Source organism: Spinacia oleracea, chromosome 2 (assembly GCF_020520425.1).
Source record: "Spinacia oleracea cultivar Varoflay chromosome 2, BTI_SOV_V1, whole genome shotgun sequence".
NCBI classification, from domain to species: domain Eukaryota; kingdom Viridiplantae; phylum Streptophyta; class Magnoliopsida; order Caryophyllales; family Amaranthaceae; genus Spinacia; species Spinacia oleracea.
The window spans coordinates 25,791,083-25,818,858 of NC_079488.1; the positions used below are offsets into that span (position 1 = coordinate 25,791,083).

The 27,776-nt window shown below is 39.0% G+C and overlaps 1 long non-coding RNA gene across 8 annotated transcripts; it reads left to right on the forward strand.

The window, feature by feature from the left end:
• Positions 1-17,224: 17,224 nt before the first annotated feature.
• Positions 17,225-26,968, forward strand: LOC130467782 (uncharacterized). 8 transcript variants are annotated; one of them, XR_008927587.1, is made up of 9 exons: positions 17,225-17,239; positions 17,598-17,662; positions 18,974-19,045; positions 19,533-19,616; positions 20,907-20,990; positions 23,350-23,398; positions 23,513-23,602; positions 24,179-25,189; positions 25,287-26,455. It is a non-coding gene; the product is annotated as an uncharacterized lncRNA (long non-coding RNA). The 8 variants fall into 8 exon arrangements; XR_008927586.1 differs by lacking the exons at positions 17,225-17,239; positions 17,598-17,662; positions 18,974-19,045; positions 19,533-19,616 and adding an exon at positions 23,041-23,114 and having other exon boundaries at positions 20,417-20,990; XR_008927582.1 differs by lacking the exons at positions 17,225-17,239; positions 17,598-17,662; positions 18,974-19,045; positions 19,533-19,616 and having other exon boundaries at positions 20,418-20,990; positions 25,287-25,382; positions 26,164-26,455.
• The last annotated feature ends 808 nt before the right edge of the window (positions 26,969-27,776 follow it).

Sequence of the window (27,776 nt, forward strand, 5' to 3'; positions counted from 1 at the left end):
AGGCAAACGACAATTAAACGATGGTCCATTTAGACACATTGCCAACCCACATTCAGGTTGCAACTAAACCCGAGCATTTCTCGAGAGAACTCGCTCTTACAAGAATGGATAAAAAAAAAATTCTCAAAAGAAATCCCAAAAATAAATGAAGTAGGTTCTGGCCCACCTCGATCAGGCAGGATCGCGTCAGAACCATGCGAGTTCCAAATCAAAAAAAACAAATTCAGGTTCGCCCACCTTCAGCGGGCGGGGTCTGTGTCACTAAAACGCGCAGGTCCTCAGTTTTCAAAAATAAAATATTCAAAAACAAAAACAGGCTCGCCCACCTTCAGCGGGCGGGGTCTGCGCCACTAACCGCGCAGGTCCTTACTTGTTGCAGCCATAACTTTCCCGGTTTATCCTTTTCCAAAAATCAAAGGATGGTTTATCTTTTTCCAAAAATCAAAAGGATGGTTTATCATTTTCCAAAAATCAAAAGAATGGTTTATCTTTTTCCAAAAATCAAAAGGATGGTTTATGTTTTTCCAAAAATCAAAAGGTGGTTTATCTTTTTCCAAAAATCAAAAGATGGTTTCCCTTTTCCAAAAATCAAAGGATTGGTTTTCCGCTTTTCCAAAAAAGAGCGATGTGCTGGATTTTCCTTCATTTTACGTCCTATAAAAACAAAGGGGGTTTTCTCGTTTAGCTAACCCTGAAAATGAGAATCTTTAAAAACATTTTTACCTCGTGATTGGCCTTGGCCAGGCCTGGTTACACTTTATAGCTTTGATTTCGAAAACGTCTGTAGATACTTCCAATGACAAAGTGAGGGAGTTTCTATACATCTGTAGGTACTTCCAATGACAAAGTGAGGGAGTTCCTATACTTAACAAATTCCAATGACACGTGAGGAATGTGTTAACACTTCAAGTGATGACCCTTAAGTCAAATGTTATCACTCGGGGGCTCGTGAGACCCTCGCAAAACAGGTCACATACACCATGACTTGTATGACGCACTCCGTCTGATACTTTGACCATCGTCTTATTCCAAGACTTAGTCAAAGTGGGGGCTAACTGTAGACACCTACTTTTGTCCCCATTCCCGAAAGGGAAGGTTCGATGATGAGAACATAAATCTCCACTTGGCAACGCATCTCCTAAAAAATGACGAATCTTGATCACCCTTTTCATTTTAGCCAAAACTGCTATTTATAGAAACCTGCTAAAAATGGTAACTGCCGTAAGAAGTAGTTGTTAAAAGTGGCAAGACATAAAAGATAGAAATCTGTCAGAATTAGGTGTTGCACTCCAACATAAATCCTAAAAGAGATAGAATTGGCAAAAGGAATTCTATTCCTGTTATAATTCGAAAATAAGAGTTACGTATTAATTAAATTCCTAACGAACCTAGAGTTCGTAACGGGCCCAGATGCATTCCGTCATAAGTTGGTACGCACTAAGAAACTCGGATAAGTCTCAAAAGCTCCGTGATTAAGAGTCCAAATCTGACAAAAGGCTCGGCTCAGACCCTATTTTCAACGCCTGGGTCTGGGTGCCGAAATCATCGGCGCCCAGCCCTGGGCGCTGAAATCATCGGCGCCCAGCCCTGGGCGCTGAAAATACCTGGGGCCGTGTCGTCTCCGAATTTCCTTTGGGTTCGGATTCTAAAGATCTATCTTTCCACCAACTCTTTCCCTATAAATACAGCCTCATAATCGACGAGAAAAGGACACACAATTCATAATCTGAGTATTGGCTCCAACCCTAAGCCTAAGCCTCACGCTGCGAAATTGATCCCGCGTTCTGTCGCAATCGACCCAAAAGTCGAACAGAACGTATCCTGTCCCTTGTAGCTGATGAATTAAGCCTAAATACTGGAACACTGTTCAGAAACCCGAGATTCGTTAAATAAAAGGAGAAATAGCAAAGCCAAGTGGTTAGTTTTTTGAGAACCGTGACGCACCTCTCAAGGGTGCGTCGTGATGTGTCCCTTCGTATGATTTAATCGCTTTCATCACCCTTTTATAAAATTGTTAAACTATTAATTTGATTGATCTATCACGCCTAATAAAGATAATACCTTGGACAATTGAACTATCATGATAGGTACCTTAAATCAATCTAAACAAGATAATCACGATCGATTTAGTAATATGTGTTGCATATTGCTAAAATCAATTCAGAATAGTTTAATAGTTAACGCATGTCCCTTCAATTATTTATGCTGAGCTAGTAAGGATAACCTGCCTCTGGAGTTATCGATGAGCACTCCTCTCGGTAGTTACAGTCCCCCGAACTCTCAATATCTGCCCTGCGGGTGTACGTTGAGCGATCCCCACACCAGGGATCACAAGGGAACCTATGGCCGTCGTGGTCGAACATAATTGCACTCCCTTTATGTCACGATAACCGGGTTTTGTCAGTTTTTCTCATTGTCGTTAAAAACTGAATGGCGACTCCTATATTACTAGTCGATTGGGTGTAAACTCACAGGAAATCTAACTACACTTGATCTTACGACGTCACGCCCACGACGGACGAGGTCATGCATTAGCCTCGTGCTTTTTCGACCCTCTCACAGGACCCGAGGTGACAGTTGTTGCTCATGTTATCTCTTCTGATTTGTCTCCTCCTTCTCTCGCTGCGCCTGAAGTAAGCAGTGCATTCTTCTTTTTGTTTTTTTTTCACTTAGTGTTTATTGACTAGCTCTGATGCTTTTCTCTCCTCTGCATGTTCAGGAGAAGAAGTCAAAGAAGAGGAAAGTTTCTGAAGAGAAATCTACTCTGAAGAGCAAGAAGAAGAAGGTTTCTAAGAAGAAGTCTCCTTAGATTCGAGAGCTAAGGTTTCCTCATCTTCTGGTAAGGTAACGCCTAGCCCCGAAGTTCTTGAGCTTATGCGACAGCGTCCTCCCCTTTCTGAAGCATTGATTCGGCAGGTTATTGCTGAGGACCCGAGGCTTGCTGAAGCGGGTGAACGTTATTTGGCTCGCCAAATGGGTCCGCCTAAAGGTCTTCGTGGTGTTCTCCCCCTTCCTGGTCACAAATTGAAGAGTGTCGTAACCTCGGTTGCGAGCATAACGATTGATCAGCCTCTCCTCAAGGAAACTCCAGTTCTTGAGCCCTTGAAGCCGATCAGCATCGAGGTGGTGTTGATCGAGGATAAAACTAATGAGGAGGTTCCAGAGGCGGCTGAAATGCCTTTGGCTTCTACAGAGGCTGCTATTCCCGAGGAAGGGAACGTGTCTGTTACAAATCTGAGGATCCTTCGAAGGTTTTTGTTGACCTTTCGGCTATGGAGATGTATCCAACTGCCGAGTAGAGGACAGAGGATGTTCCTCAAGGTATGGCTGAAGGAGAGGGTGCCGACCCGGGGAGTTCGATCAAGAGACCTCGGGAGACCCTTGCTTCGACGTCCACTTCTGCGTTGGAGAGGTTGATTCATGCCGATCCTTGCTTCGACGTCCCTGTGAAGAGGATTCTAGAGAAGGTTCGGGCGACCATGCATGGCTCAGTTTGCTCCACCCTCGGTTTTGGGTGAGGAACCTGCTGCTCATGCGGGCTCTATGATTGGGCCCGATGTTGCTCGGGAGAACATGCTGCAAGCCATCCCTCAGTTCCGACTTCCGGGAGCGGAGGAGAATCATCCTACTCAGATGGCTCAATACCACATGAATGAGGTAATTGACATTTTGAAGTTCTCTTCGTCCATCGTTTTAGCTTGTTTACTTGATTTTAATATTTATTCCTCTTCTCTCCTTTCTAGGCCAACTTCTGGACCGCTTTCGCTGCTGAATGCCAATATCACGATGAGGTGCTGCTGGCCAAGTTTGAGGAGCTTTATGCTCGTGACGTCCCAAACCTTGACGCGAAATCGAACTTCCTCATTTTCGAACTTGCGGAGGCGAAGCAGTTGGTTGTTAAGTTTACCTAGGAGGGAACAACTGCGCTTGAGAAGATTGGTGCCGAGTTTGGTAGCATTTATGTCAAAATGACGGCTGAATCCGAGAGGTATCATGCTCTTGAGAAGGAGAAAGTCGAGGACAAGGCTAACTTCGAGGCCAAGCTGAATGAGAAGGAAAGTGCCATTTTGCGGATGGTCGAGAGCCCTCAACTGGCGGCGACCACTATTGAAAGGGTTCCCGTGCTGGAGGATGACATTCGGAGGCTGGAAACCGAAGTTCGTAAGCTCGAACATGAGAAGGCCCAAATGTATTCTACCGAGCAGTGCCAAGATGCGTACTAGGAAGGAATCCTTGGTGTTCGTCGCATGTTTGCTAAGAACATGCCGGGCTTCAAATAGGCTGAGCATGTGGCTAAGTGGCTTAAGGCTCGGGACCATGAAGTTGAATGCCAGGCTAACTGAGATGACTCGTCTCAGGAGCGAGAGGAAACTTCTAAGGAGTAGCAGGCTCGGAAGGTTGCTTCTGAGGGAGACACTAACGTGGGCACCACTTTGAAGGCTACGCTTCAGGGGCCTGCTAGTGATGTCCCTTAGGAACTCGGGCATTCGTCTTCTCCAGAGTCGGTCGGTTCCTGTAGACACCTAAATCGTGTCTCCCCATTGGGATGATGAAGATACCATTATCTTTATTAGGTGGTTGGAACAACTCCGTGCGGAAGTCTCGATTACTAAGAACATATTCCAAAATCCAGGAGCCAAAGTCCAATCCCCGTGGCCGTTCCCATTCCGGAACTCGGTACAAAATACAATTTCCAAAAACCAATTTCAAAATCCAAGCACAATCTCACCCAATGGACTATTCCATTGGTTTTACAAGGCCTTTTCCAGTCGAAATGAGATTAAGCAATCAAAATTTGAGCGCCGACCCACAAAACCGAGTAAGTCGGGCCTCGTCCCGTAAAACCGAATTCAAAAACCCGAAACGGCTTGTTTTTAGACGAAAACCAAGCCTTTATCCCCAAGAAAACACTACGTACCAACTTTGTACAATTCGTACAAAAGTACACCATTACAAGCCAAAATACAAGGACGACATCTTCGTCCTTGTTTGGCGGCTTCTGCGCCACGTCAGCAGCGCTTGGCGCAATTTTCCTATTTAAATCCCTAATTCTGAGCATTATAGGGAGGCGAAATTAAAAACAGGACGTCGTAATACAAAAATTGCCACTCAAATCAAAATACAAAAACTCTCAAAAAATCTCATACAATTTCAAAGTTCTAAGCCATTGGGAGCTCCAAAAGGAATTCTAGCCTAAACCTAACTAGGTAATTCTGAATCCCAACCCTAATCCATCATGTTTCCTTGATTTCCCTTTCAAAAATGATTAGTAAGTTGGCACTTTTATTCTTAAAAGTGTTACTTGCAACAATCACACATTTCTTACAAAATCCACACTTTATGTGATACAAAATACAAACTTTCAAGATTCAATGATGTTCAAGGTTATTTGTAATCACTTCCTTGAACTAGAATCATCTTCAAAATGTGGAGTAATCAAAGATGAGGCCTTTCTAATGTTTAAAGGTTTAATCTTTGAGATTCAAGACTCCACTTTTCATATTTCAAGTTCAAGTTTCAAGATCCAATGATGTTTAGGGTTGTTTGTAATCACTTCCCTAAACTAGGATCGTTTCAAAATAAGAGCATATCAAAGATCAAACCTTTTCAACATTAAAAGGTTCAATCTTTGAGATTCAAGACTCTTAAGTTCAAAATTTCAAGTTCAAAGTTCAAGTTCAACATTTCAAGTACAAAGTTCAATATTTCAAGTTGAAACATTTCAAGATTCAATTTCTATGTTTAAAATCTAGGACACTTTAGGATGAGAAACTTGTCCTTAAGTCGAGATTTTTGGCTTTGAATCTGTGTCGAACGCACTTATGCTTAAGGAGTCGTTTGGCGTTCGGATCTCATGTCCTAATGTTCAAGTTCAATATCGCATCTTTCAATTACGCACTTCAATATTGAAATTTCAATAATGCACTTTCAATTAGGCAATTTCAATAACAGTTTTCAATATTGCACCTTTCAATTCCGCACTTTCAATTATGCAACTTTACTTGCCTAGTCCTTCTAGGCAATGTGGTTTCCCACCTAGTCCGTTTCTAGGTGGTGATGTACTTTACTAATTTTGCACTTATTTTCTATTGTGATGTTGCTTTACTTGTTTATTGCTTTCACCACCTCACATGCTAAATACAACAAAATAAAAGGTTACACCACGCTTAACAAAGATAATTTCTTGGAGAAACTGTTCTTAGGTTCCCTAAAATTAACTTTAAAGCAAAGTGGTCACAATACAAAGTAGAAATTCTATTTGTTCAAGTACTAAATCCAAACCCACATAGTGTCATTACTAGGGTTATTCTAAAATGTTGTATGTCATGCATTTGAGTAATTTCTAAAGCTCGCGGAATAAGCATCTCGTTCCCTTGCCCGGATCTCACCCATCCGTTTCTAAGATTCAATGCCTTATCCTAATAGAGTCACTTTTTGGTCTTTCCAAACGAGGCCCTAAACAATGTTTGGTGGCGACTCCTTCAAAATTCAAAAATACAAGGGTTCTAAAACCGCCCTCGTAGGGAAAAACACAAAAATACCCCCTACAGTTCCAGTTGAGGAATTCCGAACTTGTGCTTAAGCTTCTTCCCCTTTTTGCCTCGGCGCTGCGTTGTACTTTAGTAATTTCCTTTTTTGCTTTCTTTGTACTTCGGTAGGCCGATATCATCTGTTGATGGCTGCCGATTTTAGCTTTTAAACTCATTTTGCTTTCAATTTTTGAGGATTCCTCGGGTTGTGCCGAGTTAACTGATGTAATCTTACTCGTCTCCCCAAATATTGAATGAAAAATGGTTTCGACTTTCTATTTGATTGCTTTGCCTATCTTTGCCTTTGTTTATTTTTGGGCTTCAGAGCCTTCGGTTTTACTGAGTTTCTTTAAACCCGAAGGTCTGTTTAGCCAAATTCTTCAGATACGAAGACTTGTTCGGGAACTTGTCTTCGTTTTGAGTTCTTCAAATTCATAGATTTTCTAAGAGACTCTTCTTGCTTTGAGTTCTTCAAATCCGTAGATTTGGTAATGGACTCCTCCTGCTTTGAGTTCTTCAAATCCGTAGATTTGCTAAGAGACTCATCCTGCTTTGAGTTCTTCAAATCCGTAGATTGGCTAAGAGACTCATTTTTCTTTCGAGTTCTTCAAATCCATAGATTTGCTAAGAGACTCATCCTGCTTTGAGTTCTTCAAATCCGTGGATTTGCTAAGAGACACATTTTGCTTTTGTTCTTCCGATTTCCTGTGGTTCGGGAACCTGGGCAAGAAACCGCTAGTCTGACTCTAAGTTATGACCTTGGCGATCCGAGCTCTTTATAACTCGATTCGAGCGACTTTCGTTGCAAACAAAATTTTCCAAGGTATCGCAAATTCGGGGATTTTGGACGATACCTCGCGCATTGGTTTTTGAGTTAACCATTTCTTGGAATTTAATCCAAGGAATGGTTACCTCGGATTGATTTTAGCTTCAGTGATCTGAGGATCATTTCCGAAGTTGCATGCATATAATGAAATGGTAATAAAATACATAAAGAGATATGTTTAATGAAACACATGGTGCCAACGACTTTCCTCTTCTCATTAAACAACTTACTTGGATTACAAGGACTATTCGATTATAAAGAATATTTCTTGAGAACATCGGCATTCCAATGGCTCTTCAAGATCGTTCCATCTAACTCTTTAAGCATAAAGGTGCTAGTTCTCTTTTCAGAGTGGATGACGTATGGTCCTTCCTATGTTGTCGTGAGTTTCCCATGGACCCTTCTCTCCTAAACTGCAGCAGCGTTTCTGAGCCCTAGATCACCGACCTTCAGAGGTCTGGCAATGACTCTTCGATTGTAGTGCTTGCTGACCCTTTGTAGATAGGCTGCATTTAGAGTTCTGGCATCGTTCCGAGCTTCATCTAGTAGATCTAGAGCTTCGGACAAAATTTGGTCGTTGCTTTCCCCATGGACTCCATCATACTTGTTGTATGACTGGATCCTCAAGCTTTCTATTCCGATTTTACAAGGATGACAACCTCGGAACCGTATACCAAGTGGAAGGGTGTTTGCTCAGTGGCTTCTTTCTCGGTGGTCCAAAGGGACCAAAGTGTTCCAGGAAGCTCCTCTAGCCATTTGCTCTTTTCATCTTCAGCTCTCTTTTTGAGTGCATTGAAGATTAGCTTGTTTGCAGCTTCAGCTTGCCCGTTGCTCTGAGGATGGCACACAGCTGAGTAAGCTAGCTAGGTGGATACCGAACTGCTTGCACCAACTTTGGAGTGGGGTGTTACCAAACTGTTTCCTATGGTCGAAGACCATTAGACTCGGTATGCCGAACCTTGTGATGATGTTTTGTCAGATGAACTTACGGACTTGTGTTTCAGTGATGGAAGAAACTGCCTCGGCCTTAATGCACTTGCTGAAATAATCCACTGCTACTATCAACCACTTCTTCTAGTTCACAGCCGAGGGGAATGGACCGATGATGTCCAACCCCCATTGTGCAAATGGTAAGGGGTAGAGTGTTGATTGTAGGGTTTGAGCTGATTGGTGGATAGCCGACGAAAATTTCTGGCACTTCTAACACTTCCTTGTCATTGCCTTCGGTTCGGAAACCATGGTGGGCCACCAGTATCCGGCCCGGAGTGCCTTATGTGCCAAGGCCCTACCTCTAATGTGATTTCCGCATATGCCGAGATGGATCTCTCTCTGAATGTAGTCAGCATCGGTTGGCCCGATACACTTCAGCAGTTTGGCTGAAAATGACTTCCTCATGAGCTCTCCATTGGCATCGATGGTGAACCATTTGTTGAATCTTTTTAACTTTCTTGCTTGCAGCTTGCCTTCGGGAAGTTCTCCCCTCTCCTTATATGTTATGACTGCGTCCATCCAGCTCGGCTCGTTACGTAGGTTGCATATTGTAGGGGGTGGAAAATCAATGCATCTTTCTTGATAGACTTCCACATGGACAGACCTGTTTAGGTCGATGAGCGTTGAGCTTGCAAGTTTTGATAAAGCGTCAGCTTGTGTATTTGAAGGATCTTAACTTTGACGTTAAGGATTTGATTTTTGCTAGATAAGATGTCATGCTTGGCCATTTGGCCTCATAGTCCCCTCGGATCTGGTTGGCTACAAGCTGAGAATCAGTTTTGAGGCAAACATGTTCGGCTTCCAGAGATAGGCAAAGCTCTATCCCTACGATTTCAGCCTCATATTCGACCTCATTGTTGGTTGCTTTGAAGCCAAACTTCGAGGCATATTCTATGCTTTTTCCTGTTGGAGGTATCAACACAACCCCGGCTCCCGAGCCGTTGGCTATGGAAGATCCATCGGTGTAGACCTCCCAAGTGCTCTTTGTATCATCCAACATTCTTGATACGAGCTTTCGGCCAAGAAATCAGCGAGTGTCTGTGCCTTGATTGCTGTCCTCGCCTGATACTTGATGCCGAACTCTGATAGTTCAAAAGCCCACGCAGCCAATCTTCCCGACCTCTATATCTTTTCTAGCACTTTTTCGAGTGGTTGGTCAGTTAACACCACGATCTGATGAGAATCGAAGTAGGGTCTTAACTTTCGTGCAGCTACCACCACTACATAAGCTACTTTCTCGATGAGTGGGTACCGAGTTTCGGCACCCGTTAAAGTTCGGCTGGTGAAGTAGATTGGCCGTTGCTTCTTTTCTTCTTCCCGAAGGAGTACCGCACTTACGTTCCCAGGACTAACTGCGACGTATAAGTATAGGGTTTCCCCCTCTTTTGGTCTAGCCAGTGTCGGTAGTTGGGCTAGGTGTAATACCTCGTATTTTTATAATAATTATAAATATATTTTATTATATTTATAAAGCATTTTATGATTTTTAGAATTTATTTCGCATTTAAATATTATTTAAATGTATTTTAATTAATTAGAATATTTATTATTTTAATTAATTACGAAACAAATTTAATTTTCGAGTCGGGAAATTTAATGGGTCGCAAGTAATTTTAAAGGTTTGGGTTTTAAATAAAAAGTCCAACTCGTTTTACTAATCGAGCCCAATCAAAAGAATTTAATTCTAAGCTTAAGGCTAGCCCAATCATTTAAATGCTAAGCCCAATGTCAAATTTCCAAGCCTAGCCCACTAGGGATATGAGAGCCTATATATAGGACTCTCCTCACTAATGATCCCCTTGTTTTTCATTAAGCCTTTCCTCTCTTGCTTGCCCCACACTCTTCCTCTCTCCACTCTCCTCTCTTGTCCGGCTCACTCACACGCACAACACGAGTACTCGTCGTGCCTCGTGTGCTGCTGTGCCCTCGTTGCCCCGCCCTTGGTCGCCCCGCTCCCGCGCCCAGCCAGCGTGCCTTTGCGCTGTTGCTGTGCTGTTGTTGCTTGGCTGTGTGCGTTGCTCGCGCCAGCCATACGCACTCCCTCACCCTCTCGCTTTCGACTCTTGCGCGCATAGCGCCCAGCGCCCTCGCCCTCTCGTCCTGCACACCAGCGCGCTGCTGCCCTGCTCTACATTCCCGCTTGCGCGCACACGCACAAGGCGTGTGTGTGTGTTGCTATGTTTCGTTTGTTCAAATCTTTCTCCCAATCACAATTATTTCGTGGTTGTTCCGTGCTATAGGCCGAATTGGTATAATCCTATTTCCCTTAATCTATTTTATTTCAATTTCGTATTTCAAATTACATTATTATTATTGTGTTGGATAATTAAAATGCTGAGAATTGGTTATTGTAGACACCTAATTTGTGTCTCCCCATTGGGATGATGACGATACCATTATCCTTGTTAGGCAGTTGGAGCAACTCCGTGCGGAAATTCCAATTGCTAAAAGCATATCCAAAATCCAAGAGCCAAAATCCAATCCCCAAGGCCGTTCCCATTCCGGAACTCGGTACAAAATACAATTTCCAAAAATCAATTTCAAAATCCAAGTACAATCTCACCCAATGGACTATCCCATTGGTTTTACAAGGCCTTTACCACTCAAAATCATATAAGGAAAGTCAAATTCGGGCGCCGACCCACAAAACCGAGCAAGCCGGGCCTCGTCCCGTAAAACCGAATTTAAAAACACGAAACGAATTGTTTTTAGACGAAAACTAAGCCTTAATCCCCAAACAATCACTATGTGCCAATTTCGTACAAATCGTACAATGGTACAGCAATACAATCCAAAAGCAAGGACGGCATCTTTCCGTCCTTTTTGGCAGCTTCTGCGCCACGTTAGCATCGCCTGGCGCTGGCAGCCGCGCTGGACACTGGCGTGAGCTGGCGTTTAGCAGCAAATCCTACTATTTATACCCCTAATTCTGAGCATTTTAGGGAGGAAAAACGAAACACAACGTCGTAATACAAAAATTGCCCCTCAAAATTCAATACAAAAATCCTCCAAAAACACCATACAATTTTCAAGCTTTAAGCAATTGGGAGTTCTAATCGGAAAGCTTGCCTAAACCTAACTAGGTAATTCCGAATCCCAACCCTAATCTATCCGATGTTGTTTTGATATTCTATTTCAAAATGATTAGTAAGTTGGCATTTTTACTCTTAAAAATGTCACTTACAACAATCATACATTTCTTCAAAATCCGAACTTTTCAAAATACAAAAATGCAAACTTTCAAGATTCAAGGATGTTCAAAGTTGTTTGTAATCACTTCTTTGAACTAGAATCATTTTCAAAATATGGAGTAATCAAAGATGATGCCTTTCTAACATTTAAAGGTTTAGTCTTTGAGATTCGACTCCATTTTTCAATATACAAGTTCAAGTTTTCAAATTTCAAGATCCAATAATGTTTAGGGTTGCTCATGACTACTTCCCTAAACTAGGATCCTTTCAAAGTAAGAACACATCAAAGATCTAACCTTTTCAACTTTAAAATTCCCGATCTTTGAGATTCAAGTCTCTTAACTTCAATACTTCAAGTTCAAGTTCAATATTTCAAGTTCAAGTTCAAACATTTCAAGTTCAATATTTCAAGATTCAAGCTTTCAAGTTCAAGTTCTATATACAAAATCTAGGATACTTTGGGATGAGAAACTTCTCCTAAAGTTGATATTTTTGGTTTTGAATTCGTGTCGAACGCACTTATTTTTAAGTAGTCGTTTGGCGTTCGGATCTCATGTGCCCAAGTTCAAATTTCAATATTGCAATTTCAATACCGCACCTTTCAATTCTGCAATTTCAATTCCGCACCTTTCAATTCCGCACTTTCAATTCCGCACTTTCAATAACGCATTTCAATTTTGCACTTTCAATTATGCAACTTTACTTGCCTAGTTCTTCTAGGCAATGTGGTTCTACTCCCTAGTCCATTTCTAGGGGGTCTTGTACTTTACTAATTCCGCACTTATTTTCTATTGTGATGTTGCTTTACTTGCTTATTGTTTTCATCACCTCACATGCTAAATACAACAAAATACAAGGTTACATCACGCTTAACAAAGATAATTTCTTGGACAAACCGATCTTAGATTCCCTTAAATTAACTTTAAAGTAAAGTGACCACATTACAAAGTAGAAATTCTATTTGTTCTAAATTCAAACCCACATAGTCTAAACTAGGGTATTTTCGAAAACATTGTGCCACGTACTTGAATTATTTCTAAAGCTCGCGGAATAAGCATCTCGTTCCCGTGCCCGGATCTCACCCATCCGTTTCGAAGATTCAAAGCGTTATCCTAATCGAGTCACTTTTGGTCTCTCCAAACGGAACCCTAAATAATGTTTGGTGGCGACTCCTTCAAGATCCAAAAATACTAAGGTTTCTAAAAACCGCCCCCGTAGGGAAAAGAGTATACAAAAATACCCCCTACATTTCTGGCGACTCCACTGGGGAATTTCTAATTTTAACTTTGAAAATACGAGCAGATTTCGAGCAGCAAACCACTGATCTGCTTAAGTACTGGATGCCAGCACTGGCGCCAGGCGTAGCCACCTGCGCCAAACGCCACTGCCTGCATCCAGGACAGTGGCTCACAGTGGCTTGTTGCCCACTTATGCTCAAGTTGTCATGTGGGATTTAGTCTATTTTTGAATCTTGAAGGACACTCCCAAACCTTGAGAACGAATGTCGAAAAACGAGCATTTCAAATACAAGATTCAAGTACGATTTCAATTTTCAATTTCTAGGCATTTCATGCATTTTCCGAAAACCATATTTGTGCAAAATGAATTTCTACCTTGCCCAAACGGATGTGTTCTACATTCTGGCTAGCCCCGGGGGCAACGAAATGGTGACTCTCCATACGGTTCCAGACCAAAGTGTGTGACCATTTCCGCGCCCATCGAAACTTGGCATTTGCTTGACATTCCCGATGTCAAGTATGGAGGTCGTCTGCCGACACACACGACCCTTAGGAGGATGTGCAAGTTGTCGCCGTATCCGCCTCTTAGTCAAGTAAGTTTTGACACCCAAAGCCGACCACTTGCATCATACAAAACTTAGACCGACCTTAGGTTGAGAACTTTGCATGTCGCATTCATATATGATTAGTGTGACAACGTGCTACTTGTGCATTGTGTGGGCGTCTTTACACGCGTGAATGGATAACCTGGAGTTCTAGCTTTGCCAAAACCAATTAGCCTCCAACTAGGAAACCGAACCCCTAGGAGCATCATTCAAGCCTCATGCATCTAAATCGTCGATTTAAGGTCTTTTAGGAGTGCCACTTCATTCGATTCAAAACCCTTAAACACGCCTCACGCACAAATGCCAAATTCAAATTCAGTCCAACGGCGTCATAATGCCGGATTTTCGAGTCCTAATTCCAAATCCCAAATGCCAAATTCAAAATTAAATCCAACGGCGTCATAATGCCGGATTTTCGAGTCCGAATTCCAAATTCCAAGTTTCAAATTCAAAATTCAATCCGACGGCGTCATAATGCCGGATTTTCCACTCCAAATTTCAAACTTCAAGTTCAAATGCAATCCAACGGCGTCATAATGCCGGATTTTCTATTCCAAATTTCGAGTTTCAAAATCAAAGTTCAAATCCAACGGCGTCATAATGCCGGATTTTCTAGTCCCAACTTCAATTTTCAAGTTCAAAACTCAAATCCAACGGCGTCATGCCGGATTTTTTAGTCCAAACATTCAAGTCTTCAAACCTCAAAATCAAGTTGCCGATTCCAATCTCAAAACCTCAAGTTCAAATGTCCAAACTCATGACCGGCGTAATGCCAATTTTTCAATTCAATCTTTTAAACTTCAAGTCCTATACTCAAAGTGTCAAGTTCCAAATTCATGTCGTCGTAATGCCAACTTTTCCATTCCATATTTCAAACCTCAAATTCAAAGTTCTAAAATTCAACCTTTCAAATCTCAAGTCCTATATTCGAAACTTTCCCATTCCAAATCCATGATGGCGTAATGCCGAATTTTCCTCATTCAATCTAATTTTCAAACATTTCAAAACTCCAAGTCCACGGCGGCATGATGCCGGACTTTTCAAAACTAAAATGTCCCAATTCCATGGCGGCGTAATGCCGGAATTTTCAAAATTCAAAGCCTCATATTCTATACGAAGTGCGTTCTTTCAAAGTTCAAACTTCGAATCAAATTCAAATTTCAAATCCATCTTCAAGCTACAAAAAATTCTTGCTTTCCATTTCTCCCAAGTACAAAATTCAAAATACTTCCAATGGGTTGAAAATCCCCTGAAATAATACAAGTTCCAATTCTCCGACGGGTTGAAAATCCCCTGAAATAATACAAACCCAATTTCCAAATACTTCCAACGGGTTGAAAATCCCCTGAAATAATACAAGTTCCAATACTTCGAAATCCAATGGGTTGAAACTCCCCTAAAATACTTCGAAATCCAATGGGTTGAAATTCCCCTAAAATATTGACGGGTTGAAATTCCCTTGAAATAATACAAAATTAAATCTCCTAATACAAGTCCAATTTCCAAATTCTCAAGTGGGTTGAAATTCCCCTAAAATAGTCCAAGTTCCAATAGGTCGAAATATTCTTTTTTCGATATTCCAAGTTCTAGTACAAGGAGACAAGTTCTACAAAAGAATGAAGGCTCTTCTCAAACACTTCCAACGGGTTGCAAACCCCGAATACAAATACAAAATCCAAAATCCCGAATCTTCGGAGTGGCATGCATATCATATCATGTGTCGTGAAGTTCAAGATCTAAAGTTCTAAAGTTCTAAATCATGTGGTGTGAACTAGGAGTCCAAGGATCATGTGGGTTCGCCGAAGAGGAGAGAGGTTGAAAAGAACTCCATCAGCCCTAGCCTCACTCATAGCCGGCATCGAACGAGCAGCCAGTTCGCCTTCTACAAATCAAACTCCTAGTCCCTCAAGATATCTGCTCCAAATGGAAAAATTTTCAAGATTACTGTGGGAGAAGGATCTATGATGAGCGAGTCCGAGTCAGAGGATGAGTCTGGATTCGAGTCTAGTAACGAGTCTAAGAGTCTAGGGCTAGAGTCTTGCATCAATCAAGAGCCTCTAAAGGCCGAGCTTCAAGTCAAAACAGTTGATGTAATGATTGCTGATTTCAATAACACTTCAATTTCTTCTTACTCTTCGAGTCCTAATTCAAAACACAATCCTAATCCAAACAACTTTCCTTCACAAGAAACCCTTTCCTAAAATCTATTGAAAATCATGAAAACGGGACACCCATAATTGAGGAAATAGAAAAAATCAACCTTTCTAACAACGGTGATTCAAAACTAGTTCGGATTGGTTTAACTCTTTCTCAAGCAGAGCGGGATGATCTTATCAAGCTACTTTCAGAGTACATAGACGTCTTCGCATGGTCCTATCATGATATGCCAGGGGTTGATCCAAGCATCGGTCAGCATACAATTCCCCTCATTCCAGGTTCAAAGCCCATCAAGCAGAAACTCCGTCGCATGAAACCGGACGTTTTCCTCAAAATTCAAGAAGAAGACTCTAAGCAGCTAGAGGCCGGGTTTATTCGAGAAGCCAACACTACAGGAAAATGATACATATGTATGCGGAATAATTGTGACGGTGTAACAAAGGGTCGCAAGGGTTTTGGGGCGCGAAAACTACTTTGCAAATTACGACGGTTTAGAGCGTCGCAATATATTACGACACATTAAAGCGTCGCTATTTACCATAAAAAAACACGTGAAACCCACGTGTTAATATTTCGCCAAATATTTCCCCCAAAAAGATATCCCGCCTAACTCTAATTACCCTGCTCCCACACCCTGCTCCACGATTTTCTCCCTCAAACAACCGACTCAACCCTCACTCTCAACAATCAACTGCTCTCTGAAACATTCCTAGAGAATCACTCAAGCTCTCGGAATCCCCTCAATTTCGTCGGAAAATCCTCAAATTCTTTCCCAGTTTGTAGCAATAATCTCATTCCTCTCAATATTTAAGGATTGAAATCCCAGCGGGTTAATTCGTCTTCATAATTGCCCAAACAAAACCATCTCAAGCATCTATAAATTAGTGTTTTTTTCCTGGCGAAATTCGTCTGAGAAATTCGTTTGTGGGTTGTAGAATTATAGCTTGTTTGGTTTGTCAGATAGATTCGCCCAATTCACTCAAGAAATTCTTGAAGGTTTGTTTATTTTTTTACTTTTGTAGCCGGAATTTGTGTGTTTGATTTTTTTTATTCATACTGATAATAATTTTCTTGCAATTTAACAGATTTATGCAAGAATTCACCATATTGTTATTATGTTTTAATTTAGGGTTAATATGTAGCTAGTTTCGATCATGGCTGTATTTTAATTACTTTTTAATTTCTATTGGTTTTCTTAGTCATTTATATTGCATATAGATCCTAGTTGTTTTATGTTTCTGCTTATTACAACAAAGATGCTGATGTTGTTGTTTAATTGTTGTTTAAATTTCAATGCTTTTACAAAATCATCAATAATAATTCACTTGCACAGTTGTGATTTGCGTTGGCCGAGTTTTTCACAGAACCGTAGCTTAAATTTCCACCCCTTTAATTTTTATTCTCTTTTTTGGGTGGGATTTTTGTTGATGGGCTTCTGGGATTACCGGTGCTTTGCACGACTACTCTTTCGCAAGCCAACTGAACCATGTGGCTTCCTCTGATAGTCAATTATCACACCGTATCGATTGCGTGTATGCTCATAACCTTCTGATGTATCAACCAAATGTTAGGTATTAGGATTAACTCGGTCTTGCTCTTCATTTTACCTTCCCTATTGGTGGTGAATCTCCATTAGTTTTCTTAAACATCATGAACTTCTTTTTTTAATGGTAGCTTGAGAACTTTGCCATACTGAAACCAGGTACAGAATGTGTTTTTCAAGCTGCCGAAATCGGCACTTCTGTCACATACTTCTTCAGAGGCATGATTTCTAAACTAAAATGAAGTTAGTAACCACAAAAGGGATTTTTTCAAAAGCCAGACCTAAGTTTCATGAAATCATACATCTGAGAATAGATTTACAGTCCACTTAACCAAACAAGTGGTTCTTTAAATTTTATTTTTGTTTGGTAAGTTGAATCTTTAGGTTCAAAAACTTATCTAGCGTCGTGAAATATGTGCTGTTAACTTTCAACAGTAGTGTTGTATGTCTTTGCAAAATTACCATGAATTTGCTCTTATAACACACACTGACACTCTTGCTGTATACTACTTTTCAGTTTTGAATCTGTTGAGCTCGGGACAGAAGAGTTAGCTTAAAAGCCCTTGAAGCATCCTCGGTCGTGTATGCTTCTTTGTGCCATTCATTTCCCTTAAAATAGGAAAACGTAAACAATACAAAAAAACACCATTATATGAATAAACTTATAATACCTTTGCTGTTTGTTTTATTTGTTACCCTGGATTGTTGTTTTATTAGTCCCTATTATGAATTTATGATAGATGACTCAACCAATGTTTGTTGAAATTTGAAAGCTTGAATTTTATGTTGGGTTGGACGTTTTCTTTTCATTAGTTTTGATACTTGGTAGCTTTAGAGTATTGGTCTTGGCTTCGGATTTTTGCGTTTTTATTAGCAAATCTGGGTGCAGGGTCCCCGACAAGTCATTTCAAGAAGCTCCAAATGCAAGCTTCTTTTTTAAGGAGCACTTTGGGCCTCTGTAAAGTCAGAAACACTTCACAAAATATGACTGTTTGGCCAAATTTCTGTTTTTTGCTCATACAAGCTGGTCTAAGAGCTTGGCCAAACGGGGTCTTATAATCATATGGTGAGATTTATTTTTCTCTTAGGCTCCGTTTGGTAAGGAATAAAAAGTTTTCATGGAAAACGATTTTCCCCATTTCTATCATTTTACGTTGTTTGGTTTGGCAAAGGATGGAAAATAATTTTTCAGCAGATAGTAACTGCAAACTGTTGTGCGGTATGTTGTGTTGTTGGCCGGGTTGCCTCTACATTTATGTTCTTATTGCCAATTGCATACCTGATGTTTAGGCTTTACTATCTTTCTCAATTTCAACGTTGCTAGCTACTAAAGCCAATACTATGGCCCGTGAATTTGTTTTGGGTATTCCCCCCTCCGACCTCTTATTAATCAAACCGATTAGTTTGTTGGTGGTTTCATTGGATGAGATTTTTTATATTTTACTCCTGTTTATAACATCTGATATGGTTGAATTTCCCAAGATTTTTCTTGCATTTAGTGATTTCTGACTGAATATAAATGCATATTGTTGTTTTGATAGGTTATCCTTACCCACAATAGGTAAGCTATATATAACTAGACTTTGCAATATTTGTGAATACTGGGAAAATAAATTTACCTTAACTAGTAATACAAAACCAAAGTAATCAGTTAACAAGAGATTAGACCCTAGATATTAGGTAATTTCATTAGACTTAGATGCTACTGCTTGATGGCATTCACAGTAACAACAATTTGACTGCTATCCCTGAAATCGCCTTGCAGTGGACTCTTGTTTTTCAATTAAGGAGCTCAAGGTACTTACCTTAGATAATGTAGAAGTTTTTGATAGATTATCAGGCTTTCTTAGCATTAGCTTTTCTCGTGTTGACATGTTTTATTCTATGTTTCAGGTTGCTTACATTCTTGAAAGTGTTGGTCTTGAAGGACTATGCTATACTTGCATTCCGAAGTAATATTTTAAGGTAATATGCCACGATGGATATTATTTATTTTTATTAATGTATGCAAGTAATTATAGTTGAAATTAGCAAGTTGTCTAAACAATTGAGTGTTCTCTTTTGGAGATTAATTTTTATCAACATCTCATTGCAGAACATCATATTGAGGGACTAGGGCTTAGGGTTCTAGAAGTAGTGCTGGTATTTTAATTACTTTGTATTAGTTGGTCATTGACTCATTGGTATGTTGGGTTGGAGATTGTTGAAGTTTGTGATAACTTAAAAGAGGATTTTGTGATTCAGCTAGCTGTTATGTTGCCTTGCGAAGTTTATCAGGATTGATCTGTGCTAAGATGATCGGTGTTAATGAAGTGCTGGCTTGTGTTATATTTGATATTAGACTTGTTTATAGTATGTGTCACCAGTGCTGCAGAAGGCAAACAGATCATTTGGCAGTGAATTAACCTTAATTTCAGATGACTTTGCTAATTTTTATGTGTCTTGGTTGCAGCGGCTGCTGGGTCGAACAAAGCTGCATCCAGTGGCACATCTCTAAACACCCGGAAGCTGGATGATGAAACTGAGAATCTTGCTCGTGAGTGCCTTCTTTTTTACCTTGAATTGACAATTGCAGACATAGTGAAATTTGAACTTGAGGCTTTTGCCGGTGTTGTGTTTTTGCAATAATGGATTGAAAATATGTGGATTGACAGTTTCGACACAGTTGTGCTTCACATTTATTCATCTACAAAACAATACTCCCTCTTCCTCTTAATCATAGGCCTCGTTTGATTGGGAAAAACAAATTTTCTCTATTTATTATGTTTTATTTATTTTATATAGAGGTGCTTATTTTACTTATGTCTATTTTAAAGTTTATTTAATTTTATTATCGCTTATAATATTTTTTTTCCCTATAGAGAAAGCAAACAAGATCAATATGTTAAGCTACACTTTAGGTTCTATTGTTAGAAAGAACGACATTGTATTCTTCTGTTGAATTATTTTGAACTTGCGAGTAAGGGTTTATGGTACAGAGTCGTTACCTAGCTTTTTTTAGTGCTTCTCTATGGAGTTGTTTAGAGTATTTTTGAACACACGTGAACTTTTTATCTCTCTGTTGATTTTAGAAAATAGATAATGCTAATAACATGACAATAGATCAGTCCTAGGCTATTTATGACGTAGAAAATAGATCAGTCCTGCTCTGATCAGTCCTGATCAGCTCAGTCCTGATACAATCAGTCCTGTTCAGCTCAGTCCTGATACAATCAGTCCTGATCAGCTCAGTCCTGATCAGATCAGTCCTGATCAGCTCAGTCCTGATCAGATCAGTCCTGCTCTGCTCAGTCCTGATCAGTTTAGCTGTGCAGAAAACAAAATAAAAATCTGATGAAAAACAAAGAAATATAGATTTCTCCATTGTTTTCATTAAATTTCTCATCAAAATGCTGTTTACACTTTTTATGCATGTTACTTTTCAATAGTTCTGAAAATCCTTGCTAGAAACGCAGGATCTGAGACTTCGTTGCTATAAGCTGAGGAACTTCCCATCACCAGAATATGTACAGTCGTAATTTGTGTTTGCTGAGTAATTCATAGAATTGAGCTTAAATTTGCACGTTTTTTTACTTTTTTTTATTAATTTATGTAATTAATTGATGTGAAAATTAGCAACTTGTCTAAATCATTGAGTGCTTATATTATTCAATACCTAGGCTTAATTTTGTGTGATTCAATAGGCTTTTTTTCCGTATCATGCTGTTTAACTTCGCTTGGGTACGTGTTAGATCGATTGAGAAGGGTGCTGGTCCTGATTTGCTGGTATATATTCGAGAAATCAGCTTCTGCGAACAAATAGCTTCTAACTGTTTCAGCTGTACAGGCCGTCATCCTGCAGCCACTGGGTAACAAGGGAATTGCAGTTATATGAGGTGATACAATAAGGGGGTTTTCCACTGCTGACCAGGTGTGCTTTTCTCTGCTTCATAAGTTCTCATTTGTTGTGTATACTGAGGTTCTTGTAAGTATTTTACTATTAATTAGATACGAGTAAGCGACAGAGTACCATTTACTTTGGTTTCTTTTGGCACAATGTAGTGGGATTTAGCATAACCCTCCTCATATTCAACAACTTTATTGTTTAAAAATATGATTGCTGTAGAATGCAACCAGAAAATACTGCCAAGAAAGGCCCTAGGTGTGAATTTCATTGGCTAGACAGACCATTTTTGTTGTTAGAGTGTATGGTTGATTTTCAAATACTGGTTTTTGTTAATATTTGTTCAGTTCCTCGACTTTTGGGTATTGGTAAACGGGTTCAAACTTGCTAAATAATATCATTGGGAGAAAGGGGAATCAAATAATTTTGAGCTTGTAACTTTAAGCATGTTCCTTAATTTCTTGAACTATTAGGGGATGCTGTTATTAATATAGTTTGTACTATGTTGTACCGGCTTACTTAACCTCTATCTAATTGTGACATTATGTTGTCTAATTTTGCATTATTTCGTTACGTAGTGGACGGAGTACAAGTTAAAACAGAAGGAGAGGGTAATTTGGTAATTTTAGTTGGCGTATTTATGCCACTGTATGCTAATATTGAACTTTGAACATTTCCACCACCATATTAAGTTATTCACATCCCTTTAAACAACTACAATTGTTATGTAACTTTGCATTTCATACCAGAAAATCCATTTTCCTCCAAACTGGGAAAGTAACAACTTTCAAGTCAAGTAAAGTGGCTCTTTTATAACCTTTTATCTATCTGTTTTATAACCTCTAACCTTTATTCAGTTATAACCTTCAATCTATTTGTTTTACCTTAAATTATACTGAAATTTTAATGTTAGAATGGTTTCTGTGATTCTGTGTTAAAGAGATAATGTGTGCTTCAATTGAAACATTGGTGCAGCTATTCAAAAGGTTACAAGAAATGGTTCTTTTAGGTAGCCCTTTTTCAGTAACTATTTGAACCTGTATTAATGACTCTAAGTCAGTTAGACAATAGAGAATACATGCTTTTTAGCTCCAACTGAATGGCAGTGAATTATGAACAGTCACGTAAAAGGCTGTAGAGCCAAAATGTTCTTTCCAAGAGCTTAATGGAACATTTGTCGCCAGGTTCAACGAAAATATGTTCAAATTTTCAGCAATTTAAGGGATACATCTAAAATCTAAAATTTTACAAGATATTCAATGTAGAATTTGTGTGTCCTTGAAAACTGTTTGTAGTTGGACCGGTTAGGATTTAGCAGTACTTTTCCCCCTCTCTATTAGACTATTTAAAATACTTTTAATACAAGATACCAACCCCGGTAAAGAGATCCTTGCCTAAGTTTCACAATGTATCATGTTTCACACCACCCACTGGCGAAGGAGGATCACTAAATTGACGTATTTTTCTGCATAATCCTCTTCTTAGTACGGTCCTCATTAGACAGATGGATAGAAAAACTATACTTCGTAAAATTTAACACCGAACTTCTATTTTGAAAAAGTGAAGCCAATCCAAAATACCCATTTCTTCAGAAAAAGTCAATCTAAGTTATAAGACTGTTCATTAGATTCTTCTATTACTGCACTCTGTAAAACCATTAAGGGGAAAAGAAACAAGAGATATTTTTCTAGGTAACTGCATATTTGATTCTGTTTTTTCTGGGTTTTTCACTGAGTTGCTGTTGCTGCTTGTTAGTAAGGGTTGTGATTGAATTAGAATGGAGGGTAGCATAGAATTTGGTGAGCAGATTTAACTGATGATGCTGTATTATCTATAGTTGTTGCTGGAGTAGCAGCTGATATGAATAAGGGAGGTGGGAGTTCTAGCTACTTAAGTACTAACCAAGAAGGGCTTGGGATTAAATCTCCTGAAATTTCAAAGACAAGTCCCATGTCAACCCCCAGTAGACCTCCCAAGATCCCTGCTGAAATTACCAAATTATTGAAATTTTTGTCTCTCTAAATTCTATCCAATGTCTTCTGCACATTCCCGTCCAATAAATTTGATATGCAAACAGGATCGCATAACGCTCCTTCTCCGTGATTACCGGCAACTGCAAGGTGCCCAATAATATGATCGAATTTTGACCTGGTATGACCTCAAAATCTACAAAATGCAGTAGCCAATAAATATATATTTCTTCCTCCTTTTTCCCCACTGTTATTTTTCTTCTGTTTTATGGTACAGTGAGATGCTAGAAATAGCTGAAAGACATGAATTAGTTATGGCCAGGGGGAGGGAAGCTGTATGCCTGTATGCAAATAATCATTTTAGTCTTATCTTATTGCTTCCATGTATGCCCTAAAGAAAGCTTTGTCATTTTCAGGGTAGTTAAGGACGACCAGCCTGTATCATACCGGACAGCCACAGCAAAGGTGCTCAGATATTTTTAATTTCCAGATGTTGGTGCTATTTGATTGTAGTATGTCAAATAGCTTCGAGTTTGTGACTTTCTTAAATGATTACTAATTTTCTTAAATTTCTTTCAGCCTGTATACCAATGGATAATCAAGCCTCAGAGTGTCGCCAAAACTAATGAGATGTTTCTTCCTGGGCGAATGTCATTTATTTATGACATGGTAAGTTGCTGGATAAGTGTTATTGTACTTTTATAAGTTTGTGTGGAATACCTCATTTAGACACCAAGCTGATGTTATATAAACTTGGATAGGACTATAAGGGGTGCTCTCTTTACCATCATCATTCTTTGACAATAGTATATGGTAAATGAAACAAGCTTTATGCTGCTGTCATAGGCTTGTTCTTTTTTAGATCTGGTGTTTATCTATGATTCTTTTGTATTAAGAAAGTTTCTAGTCTGTCAAGAAGTTTCAGTTCTTATTTATGATTCTATATCATAATATAATTAGCAGACTGATTTTTACTTAACACCTGGAAGACTATCCTCCAAGGATCTTTATTTAATCATTTCAGTATTCTTTCGGATCTTTGTTTTGTATGATCTCACTGGAAATCATATAAAACATTTTCTATTTAATATAGCTATATTTCTTTTGACTCTTATACATATTATGTATAAATTTACTATAATTTATAGTATACTAATACTCCCTTTTTTTTGCGGACTATTTGATTTTTACCTAAGAATCCACAAATGACAGATACCTCTATTTTTCATTTCTTTATCCTGTCAGGTTGGATGCAAAGCTCTTTGTGTTGACTGGTAGATTGATTAATTCTTGAATGAGCCCTATGAAAGCGTGATCCAATGTAACAACTTTGACGGATCCGAAACATGATATTGTTTCATGGAGCACAATTATCACAGGATATGGAAGTCATGGAAAAGGGGAGATAGATGGCTTTAAAGCTGTATTCGGATTTTCTAATTTCATGGAATCAACCAAATCGTGTCATTTTCCTTTCTGTTCTCTTCTCTTGTAGCCACAATGGGATGGTTTCTGAAGGTCTGAGCTTATTCAATTCTATGACTCGGGATTTTGGAATTAAACCAGAACTTGAGCATCGAGCTTGCATCGTTGATCTGCTCTGTCGAGCTGGAAAGATTGGGGAGGCATATGAATTCATTTGGAAAATGTTCTTTAACCCTACAACTGATGTTTTGGGCATACTTCTCGATGCATGTCGGATGAAGGGTGATGCTAAACTTGGAGAAATTGTTGCAAGAGATATGATGATGCTGAAACCTGCATGTGCTGGAAATTATGTACAACTAGCTCATAGTTTTGCTGCTATGAATAGATGGGAGGGGGTGAATGATGCATGGACTCAAATGAAGGCTCTTGGACTTAAAAAACTCCCAGGTTGGAGTCTGAGTTAATTTGGTGACAGCAGTCTGAGTCATTCAGTCATCCTGAAGATTCATCTTCCAGCTGCTGTCTGGTACTGCAGACCTGTGTGCCAATTACCAAGGTCTGGGGTAAATTTCCCAATCAAAGTAACAATAATTGAACATATAGTTGGTTAACTTGTGCAAATATATAGGGAAGATTTTATTGTAGAAGTGATTCTTTGACAGTAAATCGGTTCACATTAGAGATGGGAAGTATGTATCTTATCTATGTTCTACCATTCCATTCACGTTTATGTGTTGACATATTGATGGTTAACTTGTGCACAGATCGATGCAGGTGTGATTGTATAGCTTCTACGGGTGATTCTTTCATCCGTAATTTCTTCTACAGGTGATTCTATGCTCCATAAAAAAAACTAGTCTAACTGATAAATTTAGTATACTTCTTGGTATGAGTTATGAAATTTGTGTTTTCTATTGCGATGCAGATCAACCATTTCTGCAGGTGTATGTTCGAGTGTCACAAGTACGTAACTGGGAGGAAAGTCATGCAGGAGACAATTGTGAAATGATCTTCATGTGATGTAAGTATCCATCATTCCATCATGATCCTGTAAGTTAGTGATTAATAGAGTATATATTCAAGTAATTATCCTTGTTTCTTGCGAGTAGTTATATAGCATCAGAATTCTGTCATCTTGAAAGTAATTTCTGGTAGTGAAAATATTTGCACAGCTACAAGTATAATAAGTTTGCAAACATATTTAGGCTAAACTTTCGACTGCCAGATTAATTATAGATATATTTAGGCTAAACTTTCGACTGCCAGATTAATTATAGATTTATTTCAAGTGAAATCATGGCAGTTATCAGATTAGCTTAAGTTATTGTTCTTGGTTATTTTTACCTCAATAAAATACCTCAAAGCATCAACTAAGTCGCTATACAACCTGACAATCTTTGCAAAGCTTAACAGTTTTGGTAATAATTAGGCTTTGACCATGACAGTGGGAGGAATGCTGAATGAAGCTATTAATAATTTTAAATGACACTAAATATGGCTTAATAGAGCTTTCAAATGACACTAAATATGGCTTAACCATGGTCATTAAAATTCCACCTAAAAAGGATTAGGCTCCAAATTCGATCGTGAGCTCAGACGACAACAAAGTACCAAATTACCATCATAATGTGTAAGCCAATTCTAGCGTTGAATTTTAAAATAGAGAGCTAGGCCACTGGTAAACTCTTGAGCACCTGTCTTTTGGTTGTGTCTACGGCAAGGCTGCTTTAGACCAGATTAAGCAGTGGCTGGGGATAAGAACTTCAAAAATTGATCTGTTATACCTGCTGAAATGGCTACAGAAGGACTACAAAGGCTCTAGATTCCAGAAAAGGGTGCAGTAAACTGCTGTTCCTGCTTTAGTAATACCAATATGGAGAGTTAGAAGTGATGCAATTTGGAATTTTAAAGTTATACATACTGATTCTTTTGTAAAAGTTGTAAAGGATACCATAAAGAGCAGGATAGGAAGAATCATAGGGAACTAAGTGTAAATATCACAGATCTCTAGCTGCGATATCTAGACTTTTCTTTTTTTAATAATGTTCATGTATGATTGAATTCGCTGAACTATAATTTATCTCATTATTCAAAGATCGTAGATTGAATAAGTGTTTGCTTGATCTACCTTGAAAAATATAATTTGAGTGATTCAAATGATATTGTTAATTTTCCTTTGATTTTAAAATGTGTTCATCATGCTTTGTATATATATATATATATATATATATATATATATATATATATATATATATATATATATATATATATATATATATTAAATTTTCTTTGCAGATTATTGATGATTCAAGTGGTCATGGTATATGTAGATCAAGATCAAGATCAACAAGTTATCTTGAAGCTAAGGTAGCATAGCAATAGGTTTACTTGGTAATTAGTTTGTACGTAGTCAGGAGGTAGTTTTTATTTAGTTTTGGACTATCTTGTAGAAGAAATGATGATAGGAAGTTGTTTTTCTTCTAACATATTCCTTTTATTTTAGTTAACTAGACTCTGGAAATTAATTTAATGTATGGATGATTTATATTGTTATATGTCACTTTTTCTAAATTAATCAAAGCACGACGTTACGGTGTTTTATGATAATGTAGTATGTAGAGTATTTGATTACTATCATCTATGGTCAATATATATTTTATAAATAATTTGTGATTTTAGATTAATTGATATATATATATATATATATATATATATATATATATATATATGTCTGTGTGTGTGTGATGCAAATTGTGACGCTCCAAAGGGTCTAAATTATTTTGGAGGGAATGAGGAGAACTCGCACGAAAGTAAACATATAGGGACTCTAATAAGAGTCTAAATATTTCGGGTGTCTAAAGTGTCTCTATATGGTTTATAGTGGCGGAGAAATGTGTCTATAAGCGTGCAAATAGTGACGCTTTTTGCAGTCTAAATATTGCGACTATCTATAGAGTCCCTATATCCCAAATAGCGGCGGCGAAATTCATCGATATTTTGCAAATTGTGACGCTTTAAAGCGTCGGTAAATAGCGGCAATGAAAATAGCGACCCTCTCCCAAAGCGTCGCTATGTGAAATAGCGACACTCTTTACCGTCGCAATTTGTCCCAAAAAGCGTCACAATGTGTCGCGTTTTTTTGTAGTGCAAGCATTCGGAATGGATCGCAAATGTCGTCCCAGTTCCATAGAAAGAAGGCAAAGTACGAATGTGTGTGGACTACAGAGATCTTAACAGGGCCAGCCCTAAAGACGGTTTTTCATTGCCTCACATCGACATCTTGGTCGACAACACCGCAAATCATGCCTTACTCTCTTTTATGGACGGGTATGCAGGCTACAATCAGATTCCCATGGCAGAGGAGGATATGGAGAAGACAACCTTCATCACTCAGTGGGGTACGTATTGCTACACA